The following is a 10921-nucleotide window of genomic DNA, read 5'->3' on the forward strand; positions in this document are numbered from 1 at the left end:
GTTGATGTAAAACTGTTCAAAGGTATCCAGGTAAATTCCAGTATTCGCAGTGGATTTGAAGAAAATTGGGCCGACTATTCGCATCATTCATGATACACTAACTTGCTGAGACAGTCTTCGAGTTGATTTTAGGGGGCTACTTGCAATCCGCTGCAGAATTTCATGTACAACTTCAGACACCTTGATCGATGTAGGCCTCGGTTTCTTCATGTTCTCAGTTTCTTCACTGTTCCAGAGAGAACACCATATTTCTGACACAAAATGCCACTTTTATCAAACTAAATAATAAATCAGTCTTAGCTGCCCATAGCAACCAATCAGAAGCTTTTAGTTCCTACAGGACTCTGAAAAAATTAAAGCTGAGCCCTGATTGGTTTCTATTGACAACTAAGACAGCTTTACTATTAGGCAGTTTGATTTGGAGATATTGGAGGCGGGCTACTTTTTCGTGGGCCACCCTATACAAGCTGTATCTCAGATTAAACAGAATAAGAAATATATTAGGAAGGGCATGTGTACCCTTGAATAGCATTTCAGGTTTCTTTATCTAAATAGCTTAAAGTGTAACTGCCATTCTATTTTTATTTGAATAATGTGTAGGTGCAGTGATACTGACCATTTTTGTAATATACTTTAATTACTGAAATCATACATTTCTATTAGAAAAATAGCTCTAAAGTGGCCCATTTTGAGCCTTAGCAACGCTCCTCTGTCTTCTGTTTACATAACACAGTCAGTGTTAGCAAGTCTCCACAGTGATGTAAACAGGAGACAGAGGAGCGTTGCTAAGGCTCAGAATGGGTTACTTAAGAGGTAAAGTATATTACAAAAATGGTCAGTATCACTGCCCCTACACATTACAAAAATAAAAATGGAATGGCAGTTTTACTTTAAAAAGTATGTGCTCACTAATGTCTTAATATATCTTTGCATATCCTAAACATAGCTACAATTCTGACCTCCCACTAGGGGGCGTTAGTTGTGATACAGGGCTGGATGTTCTGCAATAGTTTCCCTGATACCTCATAAGGATTTGCTCTGCAATGTAGAATGTAAGTTATTTGTAAGAAATAATGTAGGACAATTTAGGACAAAACTCCAGAAACTTGAAAATTTTGCTGAAAAATCTGTAATTTAATAAAGTTAACAATGTCATGGACGGGAATGGTATTTATTGTGTTGTCTTTTTGGGGAGGGTTTAATTGTTGCCATACTGCAGACATGTCTGCAGGTTGTTTTATGCCAGGTCACACTTTGCTGATTGTGGTGCCGTGCGTTTGCCACCTCCTTATCTACCTTATATCAAAAATGTAAAGCGACAAGATAATGATAGAAATCTAAAGCCATGCTGTATTCTTTTCCTACCTGGAGACCATCAACAAGCAGGTTAGCCACTACTGTTAAGGTGTTAATGTACCAATAAGGGCGGGTTCACATCAACGTTATGAATTCCGTTATTGCTTTCTGTTATAACATGGTTATAATGGAAAATAACGGAATTCGTAAGACGGAATTCAAAATGAAAACCTTTTAGAGGCATTCCGTTTTGATCCATCATAATAGAGGTCTATGGGCAAGCATAACAGATCCGTCTAGTTTCCATTATGCAAAACGGAAAAGAAAGTCCTGTCGATAGGACGTTCTTTTCCGTCCAGCATAACAGAAACCAGATGGATCTGTTATTGGTAGAGTCCAAACACTTTAGAGATATCTTTGAAACCTTTTCCAGCCTAATGAACATCAACAACTCCTATTTTGAGGTCCTCAGAAATCTACCATGTTTTTGCCATAATATACTTCAAACTACAAACTTCAAACTACAAACATGTGCTGTGAAGATCAGACTTTAATACTGTAGATCCCTGTTCTTTAAATAAAACAGGTTGTCCGCTCGTATCTGATTATCATCCCACTGATTGAAAACGCCTAATTTCACCTTTAAATTACCTGCTAATCCTAAGGCCTCTTTGCGGGAAAAGATGCGGGTGCGTTGCCGGAAAATGCAGTTTTAATGCGTTTTGCACGCGCGTGAGAAAAATCGGCATGTTTAGTACCCAGACCCGAACCCGGACTTCTTCACAGAAGTTCGGGTTTGGGTTATGTGTTGTGCAGATTTTATTATTTTCGCTTATAACATGGTTATAAGGGAATATAATAGCATTCTTAATACAGAATGCTAAGTAAATTAGGGATAGAGGGGTTAAAAAAAAATCAAAAATTATACTCATCCACTTGTTCGCGCAGCCTGGCTTGTCTTCTTTCTTCTTCTTTGATGACCTGGGAGGAAAAGGACCTTTGGTGACGTCACTGTGCTCATCACATGGTCCGTCACATGGTCCATCACCATGGTGATATGATGAGCGCAGTGATGTCACCAAAGGTCCTTTTCCTCCCAGGTCATCAAAGAAGAAGAAAGAAGACGAGCGCGAACAAGTGGATGAGGTAAGTTTAAATATATATTTTTATTTTTTAACCCCTCCATCCCTAATTTACTTAGCATTCTGTATTAAGAATGCTATTATTTTCCCTTATAACCATGTTATAAGGGAAAGTAATAAAGATCGGGTCCCCATCCTGATCGTCTCCTAGCAACCATGAGTGAAAATCGCACCGCATCCGCACTTGCTTGCAATTTTCACGCAGCCCTATTCACTTCTATGGGGCCTGCGTTGCGTGAAAAACGCACAATATAGAGCATGCTGCGATTTTCACACAACGCACAAGTGATGCGTGAAAAACAACGCTCATGTGCACTGCCCCATAGAAATGAATGGGTCTGGATTCAGTGCGGGTGCAATGCGTTCACCTCACGCATTGCACCCATACGGAATTCTCGCTTGTGTGAAAGGGGCCTAAAGGTTCACATTGTTTTGCCACTTACTGACGTGATACTGGATTGTTTTCCTCAATAAATTAATGGCCAAGTCTAAAAGTTTGGACTCATTTGTTTGATTTGGTCATCTCTATCTACTTTTAGAATTTGTGTGAAAGTAGTTTTAGGTCAAATTTATGTATAAATATAGAAAATTCTGCAGGGTTCACAAATGTTTGAACACCACTGTACTAATGTACCTTTGATACCTGCAGCCATTAATCTAGAGGATCGAGTCCCTAAGGTCCCTTGAGCACCTGTCTAATTATATAAGTCTCAGAAGGCTTTGTGGTAATTATACATATTCTATAAATGCATGCCAGAGATCTTGTTTTTTAGGTTTGTTAAGCTTTATGTCTTTTGAGTATTTTACGTCACATGAATAGCCTCTGTGGTATTTATATTCCAAAATGGCAGTGAGATGCCATTTTGTGGCTTGGATATAGTATATGACACCATGCCACAGCTGTTGGATGCCATTGTGTGGCCAAGACAATAGCTCTATATGGAGTGTGGTTGGAGATTGCCCTTTTCACAATATATCACAATATAACTGATGAATAATTGACCTAACTTTTCAAGTTATAGCTCCTAAAAAATAGACCTTTAAAGGGGTAGTCCTATTTCAGCTGCTGTATTCTTAATGGTGAGAGCTGGGTGGAAGTACCGAAAAAGCACACTGGGCTGTGTAACGCCAATAGATATTATGGAAACAGATCTATAGGGAGACTTTCTCCATGAGACAGCCAAATATTGCAGTGTAGTCTTGTGTAGATCTCAAGAAATCACAACTAATATAGGTAAATGAGGTCATGTTCTGACCTGCAAGTTGCCTTGACTGCAACTTGATATCCGTAAGGAGTCCAACCCTGCAGTTGTGTAGCAACTTGTCTCCTTAAAGGGGTTGTCCGGGTTCAGAGCTGAACCCGGACATACCTCCATTTTCACCCCGGCAGCCCCCCTGACTTGAGCATCGGAGCAGTTCATGCTCCGATGCTCTCCTTTGCCCTGCTCTAAATCGCGCAGGGCAAAGGCATTTTTTGGAGATCCGGTGACATACCGGGGCTCTCCATGGTGCTGCCAGGAAGCCCGGTGACGTCACCGGCACTGATGGGCGGGATTTAGCGCTGCCCTAGCCAATAAAATGGATAGGGCAGCGCTAAAGCCCGCCCATCAGAGCCGGTGACGTCACCGAACACACTGCCGGGTGGGTGTTTCCACCCAGCAGTGTGTGTTATGATAAACAAAAGAGCCCATGCCCTGCGCAATGGAGCGTATCGGAGCATGAGCATGCCTGGGTGAAAATAGGGGTTTGTCAGCTCTGAACCCAGACAACTCCTTTAATCCCGTGCACTTCTAGCTTCAGCGTACAATGCTGTAGTCAGGTCCAAAGTGATAGAAGGCAGAGCAACACTAGTAGATGGGGCCAACAAAAGTAGTCGGGTCAACAATACCATACATCGCATAAAATATTGCCCCAGTGAAACTAAATACCCTATCCCTCTGTGGTGGCAAGCACCAGCAATATTCTGTCCTCCTCCTTCTCAACTTGTCTCTAATTAAGTTATGGAACAGGGGGCTTAGGAGATGAGATGCAGGCCACAGCAGCAAGGCAGCCCTGCGATCAGAATGTGGCCTGGACTTTACACCACTTCAGTCACAGACCTTTTCAAGCTGTCTCATCTCATGGCTGAGATTATCTCATCCGCACCACTGCAAAGCCATAACAATTCTCATAATAATCTCACTGTTTCCTCCCTAGTGACATTCTCCATGCCTTGCTACGTGATACTACTATGATAAGTCTCACCTTCATTGGTCTCCCAAGAGCATGCCAGGTGACCCACTACGCAGTGTCTCCAAAGGCCCCTTGTCACCACTTCCACTCACAACTAGATAGGTCTCCAGATACATGTGATTGTTTCCAGGAGTGATGCTGGTGTGATCCTTGGTGAGGTTTTTGGAAATCAACAGCAGACTCTATGTAAGTGGGAAAAAATCCTTTTCAATACCAAATTAAATATCTTGATGGTGCCTGCAGTGTCAGGCTTTTGCCCACAACCATGTCACCAGATAAGAAGAAAACAACAGCAGATCAAATTAAACATCTTGATGGTGCCTGCAGTGTCTGGCTTATGCCTACAATCATGTCACCTCAATAAGAAGAAAACAGCAGCAGATATCCAATATTTGGTTCTTTATTCACCATAAATGCAATGTTTCAACTAGAGATAAACAAAACAGTTGAGATTTGTTTCGGGTCCGGTTCGCCAATTGTTTTTAAACAGTTTGGTTTGGATCCGAATCGGTTCAGGTTGAACTGAAGTTGCTCCAATTGCCCTGAAAATTGGTATATAAGCCCCTCTAACCTCCTAGGAGAATTTTTAAGAAACTTGTTATCTCTTTTCATTTACAGTCCTGATCAAAAGTTTAAGACCACTTAATAAAATGGCAAAAAATCATATTTAGCATGGCTGGATCTTAACAAGGTTCCAAGTAGAGTTTCAAAATGCAACAAGAAGTAATGAGAGTGAGACAAAACATTTTTTGAGCATTCAATTAATTGAAAATAACGATTAAACAGAAACAGGCTGTTTTTCAGCTGATCCAAATTTTAGGACCACATGCCTTTAAAAGGCCAAATCTCTGATGTGGACTCATTGTCATTTTCTGTCAGGTAGTCACACATTGTGATGGCAAAGGCAAAAAAACTCTTCCTTTTTGAACGTGGTTGGGTTGTTGAACTGCATAAGCAGGGTCTCTCACAGCGCGCCATCGCTGCTGAGGTGGGGCGCAGTAAGACAGTCATTTGGAATCTCTTAAATGATCCTGAGGGTTATGGAACAAAAAAGTCAAGTGGAAGACCCAAAAAAATGTCATCAGCACTGAGCCGGAGGATCCAATTGGCTGTCCGTCAAGACACTGGACGATCCTCGACCCAAATTAAGGCCCTTACTGGTGCTGACTGCAGCCCCATAACCATCAGACAGCATCTGAGACTGAAGGGCTTCAAAAACAAAAAACGTCTTCAAGGACCTCGTCTCCTTGAATTCCACAGAACTGCTCGTTTGGACTTTGCAAGAGAGCACCAAACATGGGACATTCAAAGGTGGAAGAAAGTTTTATTCTCTGATGAGAATTTTTTTTTACCTTGATGGTCCTGATGGTTTCCAACGTTACTGGCATGACAAGCAGATCCCACCTGAGATGTTTTCTACGCGCCACAGTGGAGGGGGCGCCATAATGGTCTGGGGTGCTTTTTCCTTCAGTGGAACAATGGAGCTTAAGGAAGTGCAGGGGCGTCAAACGGCCGCTGGCTATGTCCAGATGTTGCTGAGAGCATTCCTCATGACTGAGGGCCCTCGTCTGTGTGGTAACGACTGAGTTTTTCAACAGGACAACGCTACAGTACACAATGCCTGCAGGACAAGGGACTTCTTCCAGGAGAATAACATCACTCTTTTGGCCCATCCTGCGTGTTCCCCTTATCTAAATCCATTTGAGAACCTTTGGGGATGGATGGCAAGGGAAGTTTACAAAAATGAACAACAGTTCCAGACAGTAGATGGCCTTCGTGCGGCCGTCTTCACCACTTGGAGAAATGTTCCCACTCACCTCATGGAAACGTGTGATAAACAATAACGGCGGAGCTACTCATTACTGAGTTCATGTTTGGAAGTTGGATTTCTGTTTTGGGGGGGTTTAGTTTTTTTTTTGGAGGTATGGTCCTAAACTTTTGATCAGCTGAAGACAGCCTGTTTCAGTTTATTCGTTGTTTTAATTAAATTGAATGCTCAAAAAATGTTTTGTCTCACTCCCATTTCTTCTTGTTGCATGTTGAAGCTCTACTTGGAACCTTGTTAAGATCCAGCCATGCTAAATATGATTTTTTGCCATTTTTCAAGTGGTCTTAAACGTTTGATCAGGACTGTATTTGTTATGATTTTTTTTCCCATTCCCTCCTCTCCAAGCTCTGGAACACATTGACAGCAATAATAAATGAGTGACACTGACATACATAGTTATGGGTAAATGCCCATTTGACAGTGTTAACATACAGCGTGTTTAAAAACACACCGTGCCAGCACATATGCTATGCTTTTTTATATTCCAAAGCTTCCAAAAACTGTCCCTTATCAGAGGCAGATAATGTTTAAACACACACGGTGTTAATGGATAAAAAAAAAAAAAGTGGCTTGGGGGACCCAGCTTCCAAAAATTATGCCTTGACATAGTAGGAATGCCTGCCTGTACGACATGCACAAGTGCTAATTGTCGGCAGAAAAAGTGGCTCGTTGTGAACAAGCTTAAAAAAATTCTCCCTTAATTGGGAGCAATGTGGATGTGGAAAGGGTACGGTATGGATATAGTGGCATGCGGCCACAATAGTAGCAGGAGCAGTATAGCATGTAATATACACTCACCTAAAGAATTATTAGGAACACCATACTAATACGGTGTTGGACGCCCTTTTGCCTTCAGAACTGACTTAATTCTATGTGGCATTGATTCAACAAGGTGCTGATAGCATTCTTTAGAAATGTTGGCCCATATTGATAGGATAGCATCTTGCAGTTGATGGAGATTTGAGGGATGCACATCCAGGGCACGAAGCTCCCGTTCCACCACATCCCAAAGATGCTCTATTGGGTTGAGATCTGGTGACTGTGGGGGCCATTTTAGTACAGTGAACTCATTGTCATGTTCAAGAAACCAATTTGAAATGATTCGAGCTTTGTGACATGGTGCATTATCCTGCTGGAAGTAGCCATCAGAGGATGGATACATGTTCTCATTCTGTTTACGCCAAATTCGGACTCTACCATTTGAATGTCTCAACAGAAATCGAGACTCATCAGACCAGGCAACATTTTTCCAGTCTTCAACAGTCCAATTTTGGTGAGCTCGTGCAAATTGTAACTTCTTTTTCCTATTTGTAGTGGAGATGAGTGGTACCCGGTGGGGTCTTCTGCTGTTGTAGCCCATCCGCCTCAAGGTTGTTCGTGTTGTGGCTTCACAAATGCTTTGCTGCATACCTCGGTTGTAACGAGTGGTTATTTCAGTCATTCTCCTCTGACCTCTAGCATCCACAAGGCATTTTTGCCCACAGGACTGCCGCATACTGGATGTTTTTCCCTTTTCACACCATTCTTTGTAAACCCTAGAAATGGTTGTGCGTGAAAATCCCAGCAACTGAGCAGATTGTGAAATACTCAGACCGGCCCGTCTGGCACCAAAAACCATGTCACGCTCAAAATTGCTTAAATCACCTTTCTTTCCCATTCTGACATTCAGTTTGGAGTTCAGGAGATTGTCTTGACCAGGACCACACCCCTAAATGCATTGAAGCAACTGCCATGTGATTGGTTGACTAGATAATTGCAATAATGAGAAATAGAACAGGTGTTCCTAATAATTCTTTAGGTGAGTGTATAAGGCTGTCTATGGGTAGTAGTAGCAATAGTAGTAGTAGCAGCAGAGATAGTAGTGGCAGATGCTTTACGTTAATGGGGGTGGCAGTAGGGGATTAACAGCGAGGAGCAGCCGCGGCTACAGCAGCAGCAATATGGTACATGTTGTCAGAAAGGCAGCAGCATGGTGGAGGCAGCAGCAGTAGTACAGAACATGATGGTAGGCAGGTCGCATTAGTGGCATGATGCAGGGGACAGCAGCAGCCTTACAGAATGTGATGGTAGGCAGACAGACAGCATTGGCATGATGGAGGCAGCAGCTGTACAGATTGTAATGGTAGGCAGGTCACATTAGTGGCATAATGGAGGCGGCAGCCGTACAGAACATGATGGTAGGCAGGTCGCATTAGTGGTATGATGGAGGCAGCAGCAGCTGTACAGAGTGTGATAGTAAGCAAGTAGCATTAGGGGCATGATGGGGCAGCAGCTGTACAGATTGTAATGGTAGGCAGGTCACATTAGTGGCATGATGGAGGCAGCAGCTGTACAGAACATGATGGTAGGCAGACAGATTCACAGGCACAGCGAGAGTTGCAGGGAGCGGCTCATGTTGTCCGCCACGTGAGAGTACAAGGCTGCGATGGCTTTTTGGGAGAAATAATGCCGGCTAGGAATCTTCCAGCGAGGCTGAATGCATGACATTAACTCCCTAAAAGCAGCAGACTCGACCAAATGGTATATCAACGACTGCACCACCAGAAACTTGACCAGGTGGAAATTAAGCTTGCGCACCATCGGATTGCTAGACGCGTAGAGTTTTTTCCTGGCCACGCATTCCATTATCGATGGCTAACAATGGAGCGGAGAAGGAGTCTAAGCGGGAGAAGCAGAAAGAGATTATGACCATGTGAAGACACTAGGATGTGGACTAGCTGCTGCAAGGGAGACCTAGAGAAGGTGGAAACTCCTACTGTAGTGGCTGGCTGCCACCTCTGTTGGCCCACGGGAGACTTGTGGTGCCTGTGGTGCCTATGTTTGTGTTTGTCTACCCACATCTTATTTTGCTCTTGGACAGCTTGCACAAGGCAATGCTTTTGCTCGCTCAGAAGAGAAAGAGACAGCCGATCTCAGCATAGCTCTGGCACGTTTTCGGTCTAACCCACCCATAGCATCATCGTCATTAACAGATCCCAAAGCAGACCTGGCCCTGGCTGTTTTTTGGGAGGTACGTGGCCTCTGTTCTTTATTGCTTCAGCCTTCACCCTCCTTATCTGATGTTGCCTCTTCCTTTGCACCTCATTCCGGCTCCCAGGTCCTGTCCAGCACACAATCGTCTTCACCCTCCCTTTCACGTCTTGCAGACTGTGAGATATCATGGTGAGTTCTTTGTCCCCCCTCCTATGCTCTTCCCCCACGTCCCCTGTCGCTGTCCCCAACACCAATACCGTGGCTACGGCGGCCACTACTACCAACACCACTCGGGTCTGAAGTCTGCTCCACCACCTCCTCAGGGCAGTACAAACTATGACTGCTCTTTTCTTGCCACTTCTTATGTAATAGGAAGGCGCTCCTCTAGGACTGGGCAGTGAAGACTGAAGGGCCTGCAATAAAAACCTTCTTGGGGGCTGCAAGGAGGAGGAGCAGGAGTAATACTGTGACTCCAGGCTCCACGGCATGGTGTCGTACTCTGAAGTCACCTCCAAGCCATCCTTCTGCGACTAAGAGGAGCCATCCAATTCACAATCTCTCTTGTCAACCATAATGTTGAGCTATTCCGAAGCCAGCAGAGATAGCTGCGGCCTACTTCTACTACTGCTGCTTCTTCTATCCGAATAGTCGGTGCTGCTACTACCCACATTCTGGCTTTGGGTTTTTGGTTTGGAACCCTTCTGTAGACATGACATGTTTGGGCCTCTCAGATAACGTTGTGCTCTACCCTGTGTATTGGTGTAATAATCACTTATATATGCTGCTAGTATGATCAACGTTCCCCCCCCCCCCCCCCCCCCCCCCCCCCCAAAAAAAATTATAATTCTTTTTTATTAAAAACGTGTGAGTAAAGGGAGAAAATTTAGGCCTCAATTTGTTATTGCTCCCAGATACTTTTGTGTGCTACCCTGTGTATTGGTGTAGTAATCACGCATATATGCTGCTAGTTTGAATATAATCAACAACCCCGATAACAAAAATTTATTGGAAACACAGCAATAAAGGGAAACGGAATTCGGCCTAAATTTGTTAACCCTCATGGATACTTTTGTGTGCCTGTATTGATGTTGATCACCTATATGTTGGTTTATTCAATTGAAAATGTCCCTAAAATAATTAAATTTGCTCTTTCTGCTAAGGCATCTTCCTCCCTGCTACAGCATTGATTGGCTCATCCAGGCTTTCTGTCAGCCTGGGAGCCAATCAGGGCAAGCCCTCCCACCCACTTACTCTCAGGGTCATGTGAGACCCCTTCTTCTTCCTCTATGGTACTTTTTTCCAGCTGACATATGCACTAAATTGGCTCTATATGTAGTTTTAGTGGATTCGTCCAAAACGAACCCAGAAAGATTTGGACTCGGTCCGGTCCCGACTGGTTCGCTCATCCTTAGTTTCAACCCTACATTTCAACCCACCCTGCCTATGTCTG

The sequence above is a fragment of the Bufo bufo genome, chromosome 6 (genome assembly GCF_905171765.1).
Source record: "Bufo bufo chromosome 6, aBufBuf1.1, whole genome shotgun sequence".
In the NCBI taxonomy this organism is placed as follows: Eukaryota; Metazoa; Chordata; class Amphibia; order Anura; family Bufonidae; genus Bufo; species Bufo bufo.